This window comes from Schistocerca gregaria, chromosome 9 (assembly GCF_023897955.1).
Source record: "Schistocerca gregaria isolate iqSchGreg1 chromosome 9, iqSchGreg1.2, whole genome shotgun sequence".
Lineage (NCBI taxonomy): Eukaryota > Metazoa > Arthropoda > Insecta > Orthoptera > Acrididae > Schistocerca > Schistocerca gregaria.
In genome coordinates, this window is record NC_064928.1 from 235,113,033 (window position 1) to 235,134,787 (window position 21,755).

The window sequence follows — 21,755 nt, forward strand, 5'->3', positions numbered from 1 at the left end:
ACTAGAAGAAGGGATCGGTTGGTAGGACATGTTTTGAGGCATCAAGGGATCACAAATTTAGCATTGGAGGGCAGCGTGGAGGGTAAAAATCGTAGAGGGAGACCGAGAGATGAGTACACTAAGCAGATTCAGAAGGATGTAGGTTGCAGTAGGTACCGGGAGATGAAGCAGCTTGCACAGGATAGAGTAGTATGGAGAGCTGCATCAAACCAGTCTCAGGACTGAAGACAACAACAACAACAACATGTACCACGAGGGCAAATACCGTCCGCACTGGCGGAATGTTACGTGATACCACTTACTTACACGTTTGTGACTATTACAGCGCATCTATCACAAAGTGAGAAAAGTCGTCCAACTAAATCATTCATATTTCTATACGTACTACACGAATACGTAATAAAAATGGGGTTCCTATTACAAAAAGGCAGTTGATATCCATTTGACCTACGGCAGGGCCATCCTGCGCGACAACCATAGCGCTGTCTGGTTTCCCCCGTTCAAGTTAGACGAGTTTCGTTCTTTGTAGTTTTTTAGTTTGATGCTTATTTCGTGAGATATTTGGTTCGGTCACTATCAAGGACCCCTCTGTGTAGGCTGCTCTGATTTCCGAACCCTCTCCACCTTTTCTACTTCTGTGTGACTTTTACATCCATAAGCCCTCGTTGGGTGGAACCAAGATTAGTGGCAATTGTAAAGATGTCGATGATCTAGTAACACAACTCGATCTTTGCCTCCTAAGTACAGGTGCTCTCACAGATTTCGGTGTGAAACATGTCATATACTTGGCCGTTGTTCTCTGGGTTTGATGTTCTGGCCTTCTCCCGCGCATCCTTTGGAGAGCTCACGTCGACCTGTGTGGTAGTGACCACATTCCATTATTCCTGTCGCTTCCTCAGCGAGACTCACTTGATTGGTTACCCAGATGCGATCTTACTAAGGCTGACTGGTGCGGTTACACTTCTGCTATCACTATTGAATCTTCCTGTGTTGCACGGCAACATCGATGAAGTTATACAGACCGGCACTACTACCACTCTTGCCGCAGCTGAATCGGCAATACGTTGTTCCTCAGATTGCACCCAGTGGAAGACAGTGCCTTGGTGGTCGCCGGAAAACTCTGCAGCCATTACCATGCGCAGGACCTCCAAAGTCATAACCGCCACCCATCCCTGGAGCATCTCATTGCCTTTCAATGGCTTTGTGCTTTGGCGTGTCAGCTCATCAGACAACGGAAGCAGGAGTGTTGGGAACGATACGTCTCCAACGTTAGCGCACGAACCTCTCCTTCCCAGGTTTGGAACAAGCTCAGATGTCTTTATGGGCACCAGACCCCTGCAGACATACCTGGAATTTCCACGCTTGAAGATGTATGTGATGATCCGGATGTAATCGCAGAATGTCTTGCCGAGCATTATGCTCGCACCGCTGGATCTAAGAATTACCGCCCTTGCTGATAGTCCTGACACAACTACGCGACTGGACTGCCGCCATTCCCAAATGATTAAACACCTGACAGTGGATTATCAGCGCCACCATCTTCAACCGAATCTGGGGCCATGGCGCATCCCCCTCGCATTGTTGCAATATCAAGGCCTGGTAATAACAAGCTAGATGTGGATAGCTATCGTCCTATAAATACCGAAAAATATCGGTTATTTCGAATTAAAATGCCGGTATCGATTTCATCCGGTCGGTTTTTCGTTTCGTTACTTTGTGGTCACTAAGACGAGCTACTTGTTCCGACACGTATGGAGCAGAATTAGGGAGCAGAACGAAATTGCTACTGGGACACACGGTGGTACCTTTTGTTTTTATTGACTCTTGTTGGTTTATTGTTTTTATTATGAGAAATTATGTTCACGAATATCAATTTCAGAGAAATATTTTTTATAAAATAGTTTCTCATTGGAAATTTTACCACAGATTTGAAAAAGTAAAACTAGTGAGGGGGAGAGAGGAGGTGTGTGGAAGATTGTATAGTTGAAGAAGTGAGTTCGGGCACCTAAAAGTTTAGAAATTAAGTACTGGCTCTGACCTTTACAAGCATTCACATGTCTCCAGTCGACGTCTACATCTAACCGCAATCCAACTTATGGCGTGTGGCAGAGAGTGCAGTGTCTACCACTGTCGTTTTTCTCTTTTCATGTTCCAGTGGCGAATGGTTCGTGGGAAGAACGATTGCTAGTAAACCTCTGTGTGGGTTCGAATCCCTTTAATTTTGTCATGATGGTGATTTCGTGATATATATATATATAACACCGGTGTGTCAGACCCACCATACTTGCTCCGGACACTGCGAGAGGGCTGTACAAGCAATGATCACACGCACGGCACAGCGGACACACCAGGAACCGCGGTGTTGGCCGTCGAATGGCGCTAGCTGCGCAGCATTTGTGCACCGCCGCCGTCAGTGTCTGCCAGTTTGCCGTGGCATACGGAGCTCCATCGCAGTCTTTAACACTGGTAGCATGCCGCAACAGCGTGGACGTGAACCGTATGTGCAGTTGACGGACTTTGAGCGAGGGCGTATAGTGAGCATGCGGGAGGCCGGGTGGACGTACCGCCGAATTGCTCAACACGTGGGGCGTGAGGTCTCCACAGTACATAAATGTTGTCGCCAGTGGTCGGCGGAAGGTGCACGTGCTCGTCGACCTGGGACCGGACCGCAGCGACGCACGGATGCACGCCAAGACCGTAGGATCCTACGCAGTGCCGTAGGGGACCGCACCGCCACTTCCCAGCAAATTAGGGCACTGTTGCTCCTGGGGTATCGGCGAGGACCATTCGTAACCGTGTCCATGAAGCTGGGCTACGGTCCCGCATACTGTTAGGCCGTCTTCCGCTCACGCCCCAACATCGTGCAGCCCGCCTCCAGTGGTGTCGCGACAGGCGTGAATCGAGGGACGAATGGAGACGTGTCGTCTTCAGCGATGAGAGTCGCTTCTGTCTTGGTGCCAATGATGGTCGTATGCGTGTTTGGCGCCGTGCAGGTGAGCGCCACAAAGAGGACTGCATACGACTGAGGCACACAGGGCCAACACCCGGCATCATGGTGTGGGGAGCGATCTCCCACACTGGCCGTACACCTCTGGTGATCGTCGAGGCGACACTGAATAGTGCTCGGTACATCCAAACCGTCATCGAACCCATCGTTCTACCATTCCTAGACCGGCAAGGGAACTTGCTGTTCCAACAGGACAATGCACGTCCGCATGTATCCCGTGCCACCCAACGTGCTCTAGAAGGTGTAAGTCAACTACCCTGGCCAGCAAGATCTCCGGATCTGTCCCCCATTGAGCATGTTTGGGACTGGATGAAGCGTCGTCTCGCGCGGTCTGCACGTCCAGCACGAACACTGGTCCAACTGAGGCGCCAGGTGGAAATGGCATGGCAAGCCGTTCCACACGACTACATCCAGCATCTGTACGATCGTCTCCATGGGAGAATAGTAGCCTGCATTGCAGCGAAAGGTGGAAATACACTGTACTAGTGCCGACATTGTGCATGCTCTGTTGCCTGTGTCTATGTGCCTGTGGTTCTGTCAGTGTGATCATGTGATGTATCTGACCCCAGGAATGTGTCAATAAAGTTTCCCCTTCCTGGGACAATGAATTCACGGTGTTCTTATTTCAATTTCCAGGAGTGTATATATTGCGGGACGCTGTTTATTGCTGCACTCTTCTAACACTGTAACGCTCTCAGTACCTTACCAGTAAACCACACCGTGATAGAGAACGACACTCTTGTAGCATCTGCCACTTCAATTGGCTGAGCATCACCGCGGTGCTTTCGTGCTTACCAAACGAACCTGTGACGAAACGCACTACTCATTTGCTCGAACTGTCCACAATGTTCCCTGTTTCCCTTTCCAGTCCTACCTACTCCGGATCCCAAGCTAGAGAGCAATATTGTAGTGGTAACGCCCTTACCCCTCCAAATAGGTAGACCACGTTTAGAGGTTGCCACAGAAAGATGATTTTTAGTATTGAATTTTGAGGATTCACCAAGTGACTAACAACAGAACTGCAGTAAAACAATGACATTTGTTGTTTTGGTGAATAGCTATTCATGCACATATATCTTTACCAAGGTGAGAAAGACCATGGGATATCGTGTTGAACCAACTTTCGCCCAATGTAATGTAGTAGCCAGACAAATCGTCTGAAGTCTCCTGCAGAAATATTGAGCCATTTTGCTTCTATAGCCGTCCGTAATAGCGAAAGTGTTGCCAGTGCAAGATTTTATGCACAAACTGACCTGTCGATTATGTCCCATAAATGTCCGATGGAATTCATGTCAGGTGATCTGGCCAGCCACATCGTTTACTCGAACTGTCCACAATGTTCTTTAAACCAATCGGGAACAATTGTGCCCCAGTGACATGGTGCAGTGTCATACATAGAAATTCCATTGTTTTTCTGGGATCATGAAGCCCATGAATGGCTGCAATGGTATCAAATTAGCCGAACATCCAGAGGATCTAGTCTGTTCCATGTAAAAGGAGCCCATAGCACAGAGCTGGTTTAGCAGTGATACTGAAATTGATAATCAAGCTGAGAGCATCAAAGGATCGATGTAATGAGACTTTTTTTTGACGTGATAAGTGGTTGACAAGTCGTCGAGATCAATAGTTTCGAACTCGAGTAATTGGGTAATGTGCATTTAAATTAAGGAAAACTTTGTAAAATTTCGAAAATTTATTGAAAATACATGAAATTGAGGATACTCATATGTTCAGCTGAGTGTATGAAAATAATTCCATTCGTCTACTAGCGCAATGTCGCATGTACAAGCTCTATGGGTTTAAGTAATGCAAAATACCCATTGTTCGATATGTGCCTGTAAGGTGCCAACCTGGCTGCATGAAAATCATTCCATTCCTCCATTTGTGAAATTCACAACTGGTGGAACATACTACCCATGCTCTATATGTTTAAGTCCTGCAAAATACACCCTATTCCACACATGGTTACATATTGTAATCCCTAAAATAATGAATGACTTGTTGTCCAAAGATGTGGCGGTCAAGATGCCCAACACTTAGGAGATCAAAACAGTGATCATGTACCTAGGTGCAATATGAGGAATCAGTGCTCTTGGTGTCTTTGGAAACTAAATGCTGAGAAATCTGCACCCCGTCATTGTAGAATTTAAGATTAAATGTAGAGGTCATACCTTTGGATGCTGGAAACTCTTCCAGTTTCCATATGTTGCGATGTCTTCCACATTTTTGTGAATAAGAAATATTACCTCTGTCTTTTATTTTCACCACCCTGTGTGTGTTGTGGGAGCAGCACAACACAGCAACTGTAACTTTCTATGAGAGCCAATGAATTAAAATGTATTCAAAAATGGCTCTGAGCACTATGGGACTCAACTGCTGTGGTCATTAGTCCCCTAGAACTTAGAACTAATTAAACCTAACTAACCTAAGGACACCATACACATCCATGCCCGAGGCAGGATTTGAACCTGCGACTGTACCGGTAGCGCGGTTCCAGACTGTAGCGCCTAGAACCGCTCGGCCACTCTGGCCGGTGAAATGTATTGATGTTGTTTAGCACCTGACATAGAACTCAATGTCATGGGATGAAAAGAGAACATATGTTGGTCTAAAAAACTGTAGTCTTACACTATTTCGATGCATTACAGCGGAAAACAAAGTCTCAGACTAATTATGAAACTACAACTCAGGAACCCTCTATTCTGACTGGTATTCTGTGGGGTATGGTCTTCTTCCTGTAGAGGTCTGTGGAAGAGAATTCGATCACTGGCCACATATGTTCGATGTCATCATGTGGACAATATTTGTTTCTGATATATTGGAAGAAAGAGCCAGGTTAAAAATCCTATTGAATTCTGTAAGAGGTGACGTTAGTGGGGGTTGTTGTAGTTTGTAATTTTATTCTGTCAGATCTTACAAAATAATGAGGGGGGAAAAAAAGAGGGAGAGAGAGATAAAAATACGAATGTAGTATACTGTTGAGCATAAAAATGACTATGGTTTTTTCCCAACATGTAAATGGATAAAATGAAAGATATTATTCTGTATCGATATTTCAAGCATCTGAAAACCATGTAATATCCACGTTCTCGACAATTTATTTGCAAGAGTTCCACACACAGCAATTTTGAATGTCAGGAATGCTCTCAACTTTGCCAATTTGTTCATCTAACTGAAAGAAATAGGTTTTATCAGTTCTTGCGGAAAAACATCTGCTTTATTATCATTGCAAAAGTGTGTGCTTTTTACTTAATAGCTGAGCGCTTGTAAGAGAGAATTTGACATTAGATTCAGCTGTTCCGCTGAAAATTTCGGTCACAAACACACCTTATGAAGTAGATGTTTCGGGAGATTGAATGTTTTTGGAAATTAGAATTCTTTTACTCAAATGAATGTTCTACAATAATAAGGTGAAAGCTGCTGTTCTGTCTTGATATTTGTCCATGTGAAATGCTGTAATATCCAAATGCGTGACATTGTATTTACATGACTTTTACAGACACCAATTTTGAGCGCCTGGAAGCTGGGAGAGCACACGGGATGTGGGAGGCTGCTGGGTACAGCTGGCAGCTGCCGGGGTGGTGGCGCTGGTAAATTGAATATCGACTGCCTGCAGCGACCGCAACAGCAACTGATTATGTCGCCCACCCTCTGGTGAGTGCAGCCCTGGAGCTGCCTCTTTCCATCACAAGACACAGCTGAGGACTATTCTTCTTCTTGAAAATTCCCCATGATGAACAATCAAATATTTCACTATTGATTAGGGATCGGCATTTCCTAGAAATATGTTCAATTTCTGCAAACCTCAAATCGTATATCATTGTCAACACAACGCCAACCAAATCAGAGCATTATCAGCAAATGGGTCTCTTTGAGTGCCATCAGCGAGAGGTTAGAACAGGACTGGAAAAGCAGAACCACTACCTATGGAAGGCTCCAGCTCCCGACCAGAAGGAGTACAACATTGGCAACCTAACACTGAGCAAAACAGAGCGCCTGTTGTGGACTGAAATCCTTATGTACCATCAGTGACAGATTAGAACAGACCTAGAAAACTAGCAGTCCTAGCTTTACAGGAAGGCGAAGGGGAGGCAGGAGGGGAGCTAAGACTGGTTCTAAGTTGCATACACTGTATCCACACATCGAGATGAAGATACATGCAACTGCCGCCACTCTCTTGTGGCGAGATATTTTGACGTCGGTTTATGGAGCAGTACTCAACTGCTGTTGTTATAATGATGTTTTTTTTGCCAGTGTGTGTGTGTGTGTGTGTGTGTGTGTGTGTGTATGTGTGTGTGTGTGTGTGTGTGTGTGCCATTATGATCCATTGTTTACGAGAGGTATTTTTTTCACGACAATTTCGATTTGTAATCAGATCAGTGAAGCATTTTACATCGTTTGTGGTGGCGAGTATCGGCCTTCCTACACTTCAGTGGTGGTTTGCTGCCCCATTCCTTCTTCCCATGTACGTATCTGTGTGTGCACAAGTCATTAGCTGCTGTTCACCTTTACATCGGTAGGAGGCAACTTTTCCTACACTTAAGTGATAATTTGCTTTCCTATTCCTTTTCACCATGTATCTGTGTACAAGTTCCTTAGCAGCTATTCGCTTGTAGTTCAGTAGAAGGCAATTTTTTTGGCAGCGCCTGTAGGAGAGTTTCCCATCAGTATCGAATGGTATCGTAGACTAGTGCGCACAGCAAGGTGAACAGATACACACACACGATCGAAAAGAAGAATAATACCCGTTTCACGCGTCCCGTACACCAAGACAAACACTTCTGGTTCATTTAGTGGGGTAGTGGAGCGGTATAAATTTATCTCCTGCACTGTGGACTGATCGCCCATTTGAAAAAAACACAAACAGCTCCAGCATAAGCAGTAGCCTCTATGGGTTGCAAAATGCATGCTGTTTCATCACCATTTTTTACTGAAAAGTATTTACCCTATACTTATTAATTATCACCTCGTTCCATTCCTCCTGTAGGAGGTTGTAGCTGCAGTCCTCAGTTGAACGCTAATAGGTAATACATTTATTAAACTCTTCTCTGTTCAGCACCAAACTCTCGTCAGTTGAACACATTTCCCGCCAAAAAAGAGCCAGCACCTTTCTTTCCGCCGCTTTTCCCACTAATTCACAACTGGAAGAGGGGAGACAGCCCTCTGTGGCAACCCAGCACAAACTAAGTCTTTTCCCCACCAGTTCACAAGTGGTGGAGCAGAGCAGTTACGTTTATTTGAATTTCAGCAGCAAGGCTGTAAGATAACTGTTCGGTTTTCCTGCCAAAATTTAGGAAATTTTTCCAGCAGGATAATACACATATAAATAAATGAACACAGTTCCAAAGATAATACATAATGTCCTTCCTCTCCAGCACCTCAACACAGAGTATTTTCCTTCAATTCACAACTGGTGAAATGGAGAGGAGGAGCTCTGTCTCCTGAAAACTGGTTAAATAAAGAATATACAAATTGAATTTTATATATTATGTACATGACAATGTAACTGACACAGATGGAGAGGGAGGGTGGAGGTGTGGGTAGGGGACGAAGTTTGCAGGATTACAAAAAAGGGGATGTAGCTCAGAAATGAACAAAGAAGGAAATGACAAAAATCTCCCAAATCGGCAACCATTTTTCCAGTAGGGTGCAGGAGATGAAGGTGGTCAGGAGCGGTGGGGTTAATCAGAAGGATTAATTACCCCAGGGTGTCATGAAACAACCTCCAGAGGCATCATAAATCAGTATAACAATAGATTAAGGAGAGGGGATAACTTTCCCCAAATGTATGCTCGCCCCTGAATGTATGTGACCCTTACAAACAAAATGTGCTCATAGGTCACTTATCCCACTACTTACATCCATACATCTCATACTGAGTCACCCATATGTTCAATAGAAGGTGAGATAATTTTTGGGAATTTGTGGTAAGTTCTATGGGACCAACTGCTGCGGTCATCAGTCCCTAAGCTTATACACTACTTAATCTACCTTTAAGTAACTTCTACTATTGACAACACACACATCCATGTCCGAGGGAGGAGTTGAAGCTCTGATAGGGGGGGGGGGGGGCACGTGAACCTTGACAAGGCGCCTCAGACTGCATAGCTACCCAATGTGGCGAATGTGAGATAGATAGATAATTTCTCTATTATTTAATTATTTGATGTCCAGCATTTAGCAACAATTTTAAGACATTCTATCATTTTACAGTTGGAAACTGTAACAAAATGGCTCTGAGCACTATGGGACTACTTAAACATAACTAACCTATGGACAACATGAACGTCCAAGCCTGAGGCAGGATTCGAGCCTGCGACCTTAGCAGTCACATGATTCCAGACTGTAGTGCCTAGTACCGCTCGTATAGTCCAGCCGGCTGGAAGCTGTAACAGACTAGAACAATAATTGTTCTGTTAAATCTGTTCAGTTAAGTATCAAGCTTGATGAAGTTGAAAAATGGGATATATAAATCTCACAATAGCTCCAATAATAAACGTGCTTGCATCAGAAACCTTTGGGCTCCATACTAGAGTTGCTTTGCTCATACACAGGGGGGGGGGGGGGACAAAAAGATGATAGCATCAAAGTTACAACACATGACTGTGCACTGAGTGGGCGTTACTTTACTCCCCTGCAGATTCAGATGCTAGAATAGGCCTGAGGCATCCCTGCCCATCATAAGAGGCGACTAAAAGGAGTCTCAAACGTTTCAGCCTTTCTGTGATGGACCCCTGTTCGGTTTGATCTACATTCTTCAAAATTTTTCCAAGGAGTGATCTAATTGGAGAGGGCATTTTATGTGGTGCATTGTGTCCATCATGTGCTGAGATCTTTAGCATCTTTTATCGCTTTCTTGGGTGCATTTCCTCCGTCTACTGTGCGGTGTCGTTTTCTTCACCGACGATAATCGTGCCCACCAGACTACAGGATTTACCAGGAAGAAAGGAAAATCATGGAATACAAGACTCTGGACCGACTGACCAACACTACAGCTAAAAGGAAATTTGAGAGGCTACTCACTGTGTGTATGACATCATCCGATGCCACAGCTACAATATTAGTTACAGCCCCATCAGTTCTGCCATTTATAGTTGACACTCAGAGCCATAAGGCTTCACCTGCATCCTTGAGGGTGGGCATCACTCATTGTTAAGTAAAGATTTCAAATTAAGTGGTGTAATAAAAACATATACCGGAAGAACAATTTTTTTTCTTTTGTGAAGCAATTTTACACATAATAGATGAGGTGTTATAACTAATGAATTTCTAGCCTGGCATACAACAATAAATTCTATGTTTAGGTACATTAATAGATTGTTGTATTTTTGAAAGGATAATATATTGTATGATTATAATGATACAAAAAAATTATTTTATGCTGGTACAGCTAATTTATTTTTATTTGGTACTGATTGCAATATACCATCACCATACATTAAAACATACGTTGCAAAAACTAGAAAATTTTACTTTTTCCCAGTGAAAATTGCTTCTATACAAATGGAAACTATCCAATACACAGTGTTTAAATATTGTAAAGCTAAGGAGTCAACTGTAATTTTACTTCACAGAAATATGCAGCAGATGGTTATAGGAAAATGTTTAGACAAAGTATAAATGAATATCATATCAAAGTGTACAACACTATCCAGTTCCTTGTGTGTGTGAGAGGGGGGAGGGGGGTGGAGAAAATGTTTCTACATACTGTTATAAAAATCAGTTACAAGAAAGTCGAAGTGAACATTCAAAGGTATTGTTGTCAATGATAAATGCTGAACAACAAAATGAGGGTAAAAATGTGTTGATTGACTAGAAATTAAAGTTTTAGATTACTTATGCTCAAATTCATCATGGAAAAACTAACATACAAGTGGTGTAAGAAATCTAAAATTAAAATCCTGGCTGTGACTTTTGTAAAATTCCTTAATAATTTTTTTGTATTAAATAAAAGACTAAACTGGAGCAATTGATAATTACCCAAATTTGTGATTGTTGTATAAGAACTAGTATAACTAATCACAACAAATTACATGATGATGAATTAATTAATATAATTATATCACTTTAATTATCTATTCCTACAAAGAGTCTCAATACTAATATGGCAGCTGAACTTAAAATGGGGGGTTAAAATCTTGATATCAAAGGATACAGGAAATTGAGGAAATCAGAATTAATTAATTAAATTATTTTACTAGATTTTTCTTTTCATCGAGAATAATCCCAAAAGACTACAACAAGACCAAAATGGGTATCTAATATTGATTATTTTTACAGATTTGACGATGATGTCTTTGAAAATCTTGAGTGCCAAGAAGAAAAGAAACAGTGAGGCTAAGTCAAATACAGTAGTAAACGATCTGAGCAAAAATAAAAAGTAAAAACTTTCAGCAAATAATTTATATGAGATTAAAGAAATAAAATCTAAATGTAATGAAAAATGTAAAGCTCAGTTTGATGACTATAAATCTGTCTTTATCGATGGTAATATTAATGAACTCGATACCACTACTGAGAAAACAGATCATATAGAGAAAGCACTCAATTCTGTGATAGAAGTGTTGAAAAAGAGAACTAACTTTAAGAAAGGAGATATGTTGAATATAACATCAAATCCTAAAATGTTTTGTTCAATTTCTACAAAATTATAAAGCACTAAATAATACTAAACAATATGTTAAAGTTTTAGGCTATAAAATCAGAGATTTATTAACATCTGACACGTCTACTGGTATAGCAAGTACTATATTTGACATTCAATTCCAAGAGGTGGCAAAGGTAACAAGATGATAAATTTAGGAGATGATAAGATTATTAAAAGATGCATTACTAGAATTAATAATAGTGATAACCTGTGTTTCCTAGAGCAATAACAATTGCTTTAACATATCACACAGAGTTTGCCTTTTTCAATTAACTACTGGTGAAATTAAGAAAATTAGTGAAGTACATTAAACAAATTACAGAAAGACTTAACCAGTATATTATGTAATCAGTTAGGTGCATACAACAAAGGAGGATTAACTCTAGACAACATAAAAAATGTGGAGCAGTTATTGGATATTCAAATAAATGTGCTATATGCTGAAAATTTCAATTCATTTATCTAGCATGACCCTGAGAAAACAATAAAAATGTATTTGTATAAAAGTCCTATCTATTTAGATGTAATTAACAGTGTGTCAACATTCTTACACTCATCATCTGTCTGTGATAAGTGTAACAAAAGGTATAACAACAAGAATGAACATACTAGCAAACTATAAAATAAAATATGTATGTTATGCAATGATACAGAACATGGTTCTGTGGAAAATAAGATATACTGTGAAAAATGTAACAAATACTGTTGTAACAAAGAATCCTTAAACAATCACCAATAAGTTTGTATTATAATTTACAAATGTCAACATTGGGAAAGGATTTGTTCGAGAGCTAAAGAACATGTATGTGACTATGAAACACAGAAACTGTAATCTAGAATTAGAAATTAAATATAAAAAAAATGTTCTTGCGATACAGAACACAAAAAGGCGGTTTATGTGAAAGAAAATTCATCGAAGAATATATACTGAAAGGTTGCCAAAAATGTGGTAAAACTGGTTGTTATTTTAATGGAAAATTATAAAGCATTGTATTTCAGAATGTTTGAAGTGCAAAAATACAGTTACAGGAAAACAGTTTAAGTGTTCTAGAAAGCACTCACAAAGGGAATTTCTTGTACCTATATTGAAAAATACATGCAGTTTGATTATGAAGCTTTACAAGAAACAGGAATACATATTCCAAATATCTAATAGTCCATAATTTTAGTGGTGATACTGTTTATAAATTTAAAACAAATGATGAATTTTATAGTCAGATAATATGAAATAAACATAATGGTTATACATTTATAGCTCATAATGCTGAAGGATATCATTCACAATTTATTGTATTGTGTTTAAAACATAAGAAAGCCATGTACCACCTACTTCGGAACTAAATTAATGTTACTGGAGATAAAACAGTTAGGTTTCAAAGTTACAGATAGCAGTAATTTTGTACAAGAATTACTTAGTAGATTTCCAAGAACATTTGATTTGAAAGAGCTAAAGAGCCGACATTTCCCACATTTGTTCAAAACATAAGAATATGAAAACTATGGAGGTCCAATTCCTGATAATGCATATTCTTGTGTTGATGCTATAAAAATGAAAGATAAGGAAATATTTCTCAAGTGACAGTAAAAATGTAAAAAAAATGCGTGTCCAAGGTGAGGATAGAAATTAATGGAAATTGTAATTCCGATGTACGTATGTTGAGAAGATGTTGTTTAGAATTAAGAAAACTATTAATAGAAATAACTAACATAGATCCATTACATTATCTAACAATCTCTGGAGTTTGTATGGCTATGTAGAGATAAAAACATTTACTTAATAGAAGAATAGCTGTATTGGATAAATAACAAAAGGGAAATTATAGTAACAAACCTATAGGCTGGCTAATTAGTTCAAACAATACTAAGCTCTCAATGGTGATAAAGTTAATATAGCTGGAGTTGCAGTAGATGACTTTGATAAAGGAACCAATACTATTTATCAACAATACTATAGCTGTTTTGGCATAGTTCTAAAAAACGTTTCTAAACTAAAACTATTAGCAACAAAAAGTCGAGAAGCAATGGTTGATTTATAAGAGAATATATTTACGAGAAAGGACAGAAAGACGAAATTTGTCATGTAATTTAGCAGAGATGTGGGGATGTAATTTGATTAACTCAGCAGTGTATAAAAAACTTATTTATACGGTTACCTGAAGTTGTTGAACCACTGAATCTAAGACATGCTTTTTGTGGTGGTTGTACAAATACAATGAAATTAAGTGGTAAATCAGAAGGTATAAACACAAAAATAAAATATTTATATTTATGTAGTTTTTATCCAACTGTTCAACGTTATGATTATTATCCTGTAGGCCATCCAGAAAAAAATATATAAGCCAAGATATTCTAAAAAAATCTGTGGTCTAATAAAACGTAAAGTAGTGGCACCTAAAACATCTTATCATCCAGTTTTAACAGTGCAAATACAGACTGATAAAAATGAAAAACTATTGTTTCTGTTATGTCTGTGTAAACCAATTATGTTGCCCACTGATATCTCATATGTATGGATCTTGATAACCCCTTCAGCATCAACTAATTCCAGAAGATGGTAGACTGAAGCGCCAAAACTGGTATCTACACAATAAGTAACATCATAAGAATCGCTGTAGGTGTTACATTTTCTTACAGTGGTGAACAGCCATTGTCTGCCAGACCTCAAGTCACAAGGATGGGTATATACAAAAATAATAACTGGATATCAGATGAAATAAATAAATGTATAGAATAGGTTATAAAATTTTAGATTTGTAAGAAGTGTGAAATTATCAAAATAAGAGCAAAATATTATTTAAAAATGATTTGAAATACTTTTAAAAAATAAAATTAGAAACCAGCCCCCCTTATTTCTAAACTAATGAGATGTATATCAAAGAAGTTAAAGAAAAGTAGAATAGGGACTTACATCTTGATAAGATAAAAGAATATTCAGGGAAAAGAGCTATTCCTAAGATATATCTAAATTAATTATGGTGAAATTTTGGACTAGAACGAAATATGAGTAAAACAATTGTATGAGATTTTATTGGATGATCGATTAGATTGTTTAGATACAGATTTTGGTAATGAACATATGGTACAGAAAACATTTCAAGAACTATTTTGTGGAAAATAACTGAGCTACAAATACCTTATAGCACCATTCACTATATGAACTTCAAGGCTTAGATTTTTGATATCTTAGATAAACTAGAAGAACCTGTTAGGTATTTTAATATGGACAGTGCAGTATATATCATTGATGGTAAAAATACTGTAGATAAAGATACATGTTGGGTGAATGGACAGATGAATTACAGGATATGGTTTACAAATTGGACTTCAACAGAACCAAAAAGTTATAATTTTGAGAAAAGGTCAAAGCCTGCACTTTAAATTACAAGAATATTCAAAAGTTGAATAGCGAGTGTACGATGAGTTTCTTTAACTATGAAGTGAAAGAAAAGATACAATTAGAGTACAGTCAAATAACTAGAGATGTAAAAACTAAATATTTCATTGACTTACAAATTAAGGAGAAATTCTCATTTCAACATGAGAAAGGAATAGTTCTAGAAAAGTATGATACAGTCCTACACAGATGTTAAATTTTGTTAATAAATTTTTATTCTATATAAATGAAAGCCCTACTGAAGAATCTCAACAACACTAGCAATAATAGTCTGTTTAAAACATTAGGGAGCTAATAGTAAATTTTTGTAAAATGTTGCCTGTTGCAAATATCTGAATACTACATTTGGATATAATAAATTTTGGAACTGAATTACGAATTTAAAATTATTTTGCCAGACAAATATTAGAAATTAGATAGTGATTAGGCTTTTCAATTTTCTGAAGGAGGCAATATTTAACACAGATGTAAAGGAATTAAGAAGCAGAAAAATAATAACAATGAATTTCATTGTGTAGAATTTTTGTTGTGAGTTTTTCACAGTATTTTTGTGGGAGATAGCCAGCCGTCACAGAATTTGATGAACATAATGTATAACATTTAAAATATTAATGGTAACTATATCTTAAATATATTAAATTTGATTTATTTTTTACAATTAATATTTAATTGTAAAATAAATTTGTATTATTTTTATATCACAATAATCTCATGTTACATGGCCCTGAAACATTGAATTTAATGTATGACAATTAGGAATCTTAATGTTTTTAATGTTTAATGTTATTAAATTGACAACATTAATTGATATCAAATTTATTATTTAATATTTCATTTTAGTTAAATATATATAATTTAAAAAATATGATTACTTTATGTGTATCAATCATTTTATTTATAATACTTCAGTTATGGATGGTCTAGATTTAATTCTCCAAAATAATCTGAAAAAAAATTAATTGTAATGCACTCAAAATTGCCATTATTTACGCTTATATATAGTAGTAAGTGGATACATTCCATGCACTGGGGGTGTGTGCACTAGGCATGTTTTTTATGCAAACCTTTTTTATGAATTAATTAAATTAATTAAATGTTACAAATTAATGAAATTATCTAATTACACTATATTTTATTATTTTCTATTTATAAAGATTTTTATACAAAAAAATCCTTAAAATATAATACAATATCATTAATTTAATTTGTATGATATAATATAGTTAATTTAATTAATTCATAAAAAAGGTTTGTAATGAAGAATGCCTAGTGCTCTCATTGTAACTATTTACTAATCATACTGTATTTCTGCAAGAGAAATACATATTAATTAAAGATTCAAGTGCTAAATGACTGTTAATGATGGAGTTACTAGACATTGTTAAATTTGTGAGTTGTGTTTCTAGCCAGTTAATGAAGCTGCTTTCTGTGGTGCTACATGTTTCCCTGATCTATGTAATTTTTGTGAACTTTATCTTGGGGCTAGTCCGCTCAGCTGAGGGTTAAACCCTCTGCTGAAACCAGTTCCTCTTCTTGCCCTGTTCCTGGCTGTTAACGTGACAACCCAATATCACATTACCTTCCTATCAGCTCTTGAAATATAAAGTTTGCTTCAGATTTCCCACCAGTTTGCATTAGATGTTAAAAACATGAAGACCATATTTCTGGTTGAAAACATTGCTATACAGTCGATATATTATTTTAATTTTTACTTCATTAAGACATATTTCCTGTAGAATGCAAGTATTGTACCCACTGTCCTTTTTTGCACTGCCAAAATTGTACACATTGTACTGATTGCCTGCATTGTTTTCTTATGTTGGATTAAGCTCTTTTTGACATGTCCCTAATACTCAATTCAGTACATGCTTAGTGTTTCTGTTCACCATATCGTTTTTCAACACAAAGGTGACAGTATTGTGCCATATTAGGCTTTATAGTTTCTGCATGGCATTTAGTTTTGCTTTAATATAAAATATCAGCACATCATTTGCTGCTACTACAACTATGTTAATTAATGTTTATAAGTTACTTCCTCATGGTTCCTTCCTGTTTGAATGGCTAGCAAAATCCTACCTCAGAACTTACCAGCTCATGTATTACTCAGTACTTTACTTCTTCAAATAACATATGATGGAAATGTAGTTCACCTATTCAAAAATTTCTTGTTATCTACATCTACATCTACATCCATACTCCGCAAGCCACCTGACGGTGTGTGGCGGAGGGTACCCTGAGTACCTCTATCGGTTCTCCCTTCCATTCCAGTCTCGTACTGTACGCGGAAAGAAGGATTGTCGGTATGATTCTGTGTGGGCTCTAATCTCTCTGATTTTATCCTCATGGTCTCTTCGCGAGATATACGTAGGAGGGAGCAATATACTGCTTGACTCTTCGGTGAAGGTATGTTCTCGAAACTTTAACAAAAGCCCGTACCGAGCTACTGAGCGTCTCTCCTCCAGAGTCTTCCACTGGAGTTTATCTATCATCTCCGTAACGCTTTCGCGATTACTAAATGATCCTGTAACGAAGCGCGCTGCTCTCCGTTGGATCTTCTCTATCTCTTCTATCAACCCTACCTGGTGTGGACCCCACACTGCTGAGCAGCATTCAAGCATTGGGCGAACAAGCGTACTGTAACCTACTTCCTTTGTTGTCGGATTGCATTTCCTTAGGATTCTTCCAATGAATCTCAGTCTGGCATCTGCTTTACCGACGATCAACTTTATATGATCATTCCATTTTAAATCACTCCTAATGCGTACTCCCAGATAATTTATGGAATTAACTGCTTCCAGTTGCTGACCTGCTATTTTGTAGCTAAATGATAAGGGACCTATCTTTCTATGTATTCGCATCACATTACACTTTTCTACATTGAGATTCAATTGCCATTCCGTGCACCATGCGTCAATTCGCTGCAGATCCTCCTGCATTTCAGTACAATTTTCGATTGTTGCAACCTCTCGATACACCACAGCATCATCTGCAAAAAGCCTCAGTGAACTTCCGATGTCATCCACCAGGTCATTTATGTATATTGTGAACAGCAACGGTCCTATGACAGTCCCCTGCGACACACCTGAAATCACTCTTACTTTGGAAGACTTCTCTTCATTGAGAATGACATGCTGCTTTCTGTTATCATGGGAATGACTTCCTGGTCGCCTACTGACTAAATTCCTTTTAGTAAAAAGTGGGCCACTACGCATCACCTACATTGTTCAGTTTTCTCTTACATCCTTACATCTCCTTTAACCATCTGAGCTGCCTGCAGAAGCTGATTTATAATCAGAAACTACCTTTCTTAACTTTATGACCACAGATATCGATTTGCGTTTCCAACATTATTCACCTGACTTTTACTGTTACTTTTAATCATCACCCCTATCATGTGTATTTTTGTACGCTCACAACACTTTGGTGTACGTTATATGTGCAGAGTGCAATAATGAATTCTTAGTTATTGTCTAGTTGACAGTGTGGTAAAACCCACTGTACGTTTTTGTGTCATATTTTTTACTTCCACATCTTCCTAGTGTGTCTCAACTTTTTTTTGATACAGAAAAGTTTGCCACACTATTCAAAAGATTGACAGAGTAATAGAATACTCCCTGGTGATACTTAAAGCAATTAGAACAGTTATCAGTAAATCAGGACCTTGAAATTTTCTAGTACATACTTTGTCTAATGGCCAAGCCTGTGCTGTTTTATTGTTTACTACTTCCTATGTATTATGTTCGAATTCTCTCAAGTTGCCAATAAGTGACTTATTCACTGCCATGGCTTTAACAAAATATACATTCTCATCATGATATCTTTCTAGTAATACAATTTCCTGTTCCTCTTCTTTCGCAATATCTTCATCTTCTAACTGGAACCTAACTTTCTGAATTACTTCACAAAGTCAGTTGATACTGTGATCTGCAGGTGTTATGTCACCACAATTTTCATAACTATTGACTTACCTTGTTAGTCCTTTATTCTTGACTTAATGCCCTCTTTCCATTCATATTTATTACTTTCTAACATATCAGTATTTAGGGACTCATCATCATTTATACTTAACCTTAATTTATGAAGACAGTCACATTCTGTGCAAGCCACTGAAACGTTACTCCTGTCATAATATAAATTTCCACTTAACGTTTATATCCTCAGCAGATTCAATCACTTCAGCTACTTTACTTGTACATACCTTCTCTATTTTCTCCATATATATCCTGTTGACCTTGGCTTAGGGGTTGTAACCACGATTCTCATCTTTTGAATATTTTCCCTCTTCATGTATCTGACCAAAGATTACCATCTTCAGACTTCAAGGGACTCAAGATATGTAGGGTCCCTTTTATATTTATCATCAATCGTCACATAGTTGGTTACGAATTCCATATATATTTTTAACGATTCGTTTAGTGAAATTATGTGGAACGAGTCAGTTTAGAGGATGTGTATTGTAGTGTTAACATAACATTTACGTTTTGTCGTATAACTAGACTTAGAACATTTTTTGTGTGTACAGACTGTCTGATTTTAAACAGATATTCGTCTATTAAATTGTGATGAATTATTTATGACGAATTTCAGTACTGAATATGCATATTGTGATGGTGTTGTTAAAATGGCTAATTGATTGCAGGGAGATCTGTGGGTGAACACCGCATATTATCTTACTGCTCTCATTCCTGCAATCAAAAATTTCTTTCTATGTGGTGGATTACTCCAGAAAATTATTTCGTAATAAATTATTGAATGGAATAATCAAAATATATCAGGAGATTACTGTGTTTGTTTCCAACTTTATCAGTTATACAAAGAGCAGAAGAAGCTGAACTTAATTGTTTGAGAAGCTCAATAACATACTTCTTCCAGTTCAAATTTACATCTATATAAAATTTGTAGTATCCTGCCCTACTTACTTATTTATACTCATGTACTACATCGATTGTTGGTATGAGTCTATCTCTTACAGAGTACTGAGTATAGTCTGCCTTTTTCTTGTTTTTCAAAATTTAAAGAGAGACCGTTTTCTGACAATCATTGTCTTTGGAAAACATCTTTTATAGTGTGAGACTTTAGTTTCTCCTGTCGTGTACAGTGTTCAAATAACTTAAGAGACAGCAGTAAGGTGACATCTGCACCTGCCGATATTTTGACAGGGACATATCCAGCCATTTTCAAGGCAAAACTCCAGTTCCCCCCTGAAAATGGCAGGGTGTGTCCCTGTCAAAATATTGGTGATTGTAGACGACGTTATCTGGCTACATTCCTTTAAATTATTTGAACATAATTTACAATCTGTTGCATTCCATCTTATTGGAATTACCATTAGACTAGTATCGTTTGCAAAAAGTACCAATCCTCCTTGTTGAGTGTTAAGGTCATTCAGATATATAAAGAATTGGCATGGACAAGAAATTTAATCATGTGGGATTCCCATTCTGATTCCTCCCCAATCAATAATTTTTCTATCTGCTCAACACACTTTGAATTATTCAGCAGGACAGCCTGCATTCTGTTTGTTAAGCACGTTCCAAATTCGCTGTATATAAAACCATAAATTCCATAAAACTTAAACTTTTCCAACAGAGTAACATGAGCTGTAGACTCAGGTGCCTTGGAAGGATCACAAAAAATCCAACTGGGAATATTTTAGCATTTGAAGCTTGTACTGTTTGGTGAGAGGGTATATAAATAACATTATCGGCCGAGCAATCCTTCTGGAATCCCAACAGTGGTATTCCAGGTAAATTGTTTCAACTTAAGTGTGAGACTACTACTTGAGCACATTATTTTTACGAATAGTTTGGCAAAAGATGACAGTAGGGAAATTGGATGAAAATTGCTTAAGTCTTCCTTGTCACAATTCTTATGAAAAGATTTAAAAATTGTATATTTTGATGTGTCTGGAATAATTCCCTATGTCAATAATGCATTACACATATCAATAAGGACATTAATTATTAAGTTGGAACAACTTTTGAGAATTCTTTTTGATATTCCATCAACTCTACATGAGCTTTTGTTTCATAAAAATCTTGTAATGCTATTAATTTCATTGAACATGTCGGCGCTATTTCTAGTTACTTTAAGTTTTGTGGAATGGAATTTCAATACATTCTCTTGCTTCTTCATCTAAACCATTGAATCCAATTCTTGCTGCTACATTTAGGAAGTGATTGTTAATAGTTGTCTTAACTTGTGACTTACCAACCAGAACATTTTCATATAGTTTAACTGTTACACTGGCAATGGCCTTGCCGCTGTGGTAACTCTGGTTCCTCTCAGTGTTGTCGGGCTGGGCTAGCACTTCTTTGGTGGGCCGTCCAGTCTGCCGAGCACTGTTGGCAGTTGGTGTGCACTCAGACCTTGTGAGATCAATTGAGGTGATACTTGATTTGGATGTAGCAGCTCTGGTCGCAGAAACTGACAACAGCCTGGAGAGCGCAGCGCTGACCATGTACTCCTCCATATCTCCAACCAGAGACTCCTGTGGGCTGAGGATGACACTATGGTCGTAGGTACCATTGAGTCTTCAAGGCCTGCCATGACGGAGTTTAGTTTCTAATTGTTATGCTGACTGGATGTCCTGTCTCCTGCTTGACAATATCTCATGTATTTTAATCTTAGTATTCACATTATTAATTTATGTCAGACTGTACATACTGCCTGACAGTCTAATGACATTTTTCAGACATTACAGCACC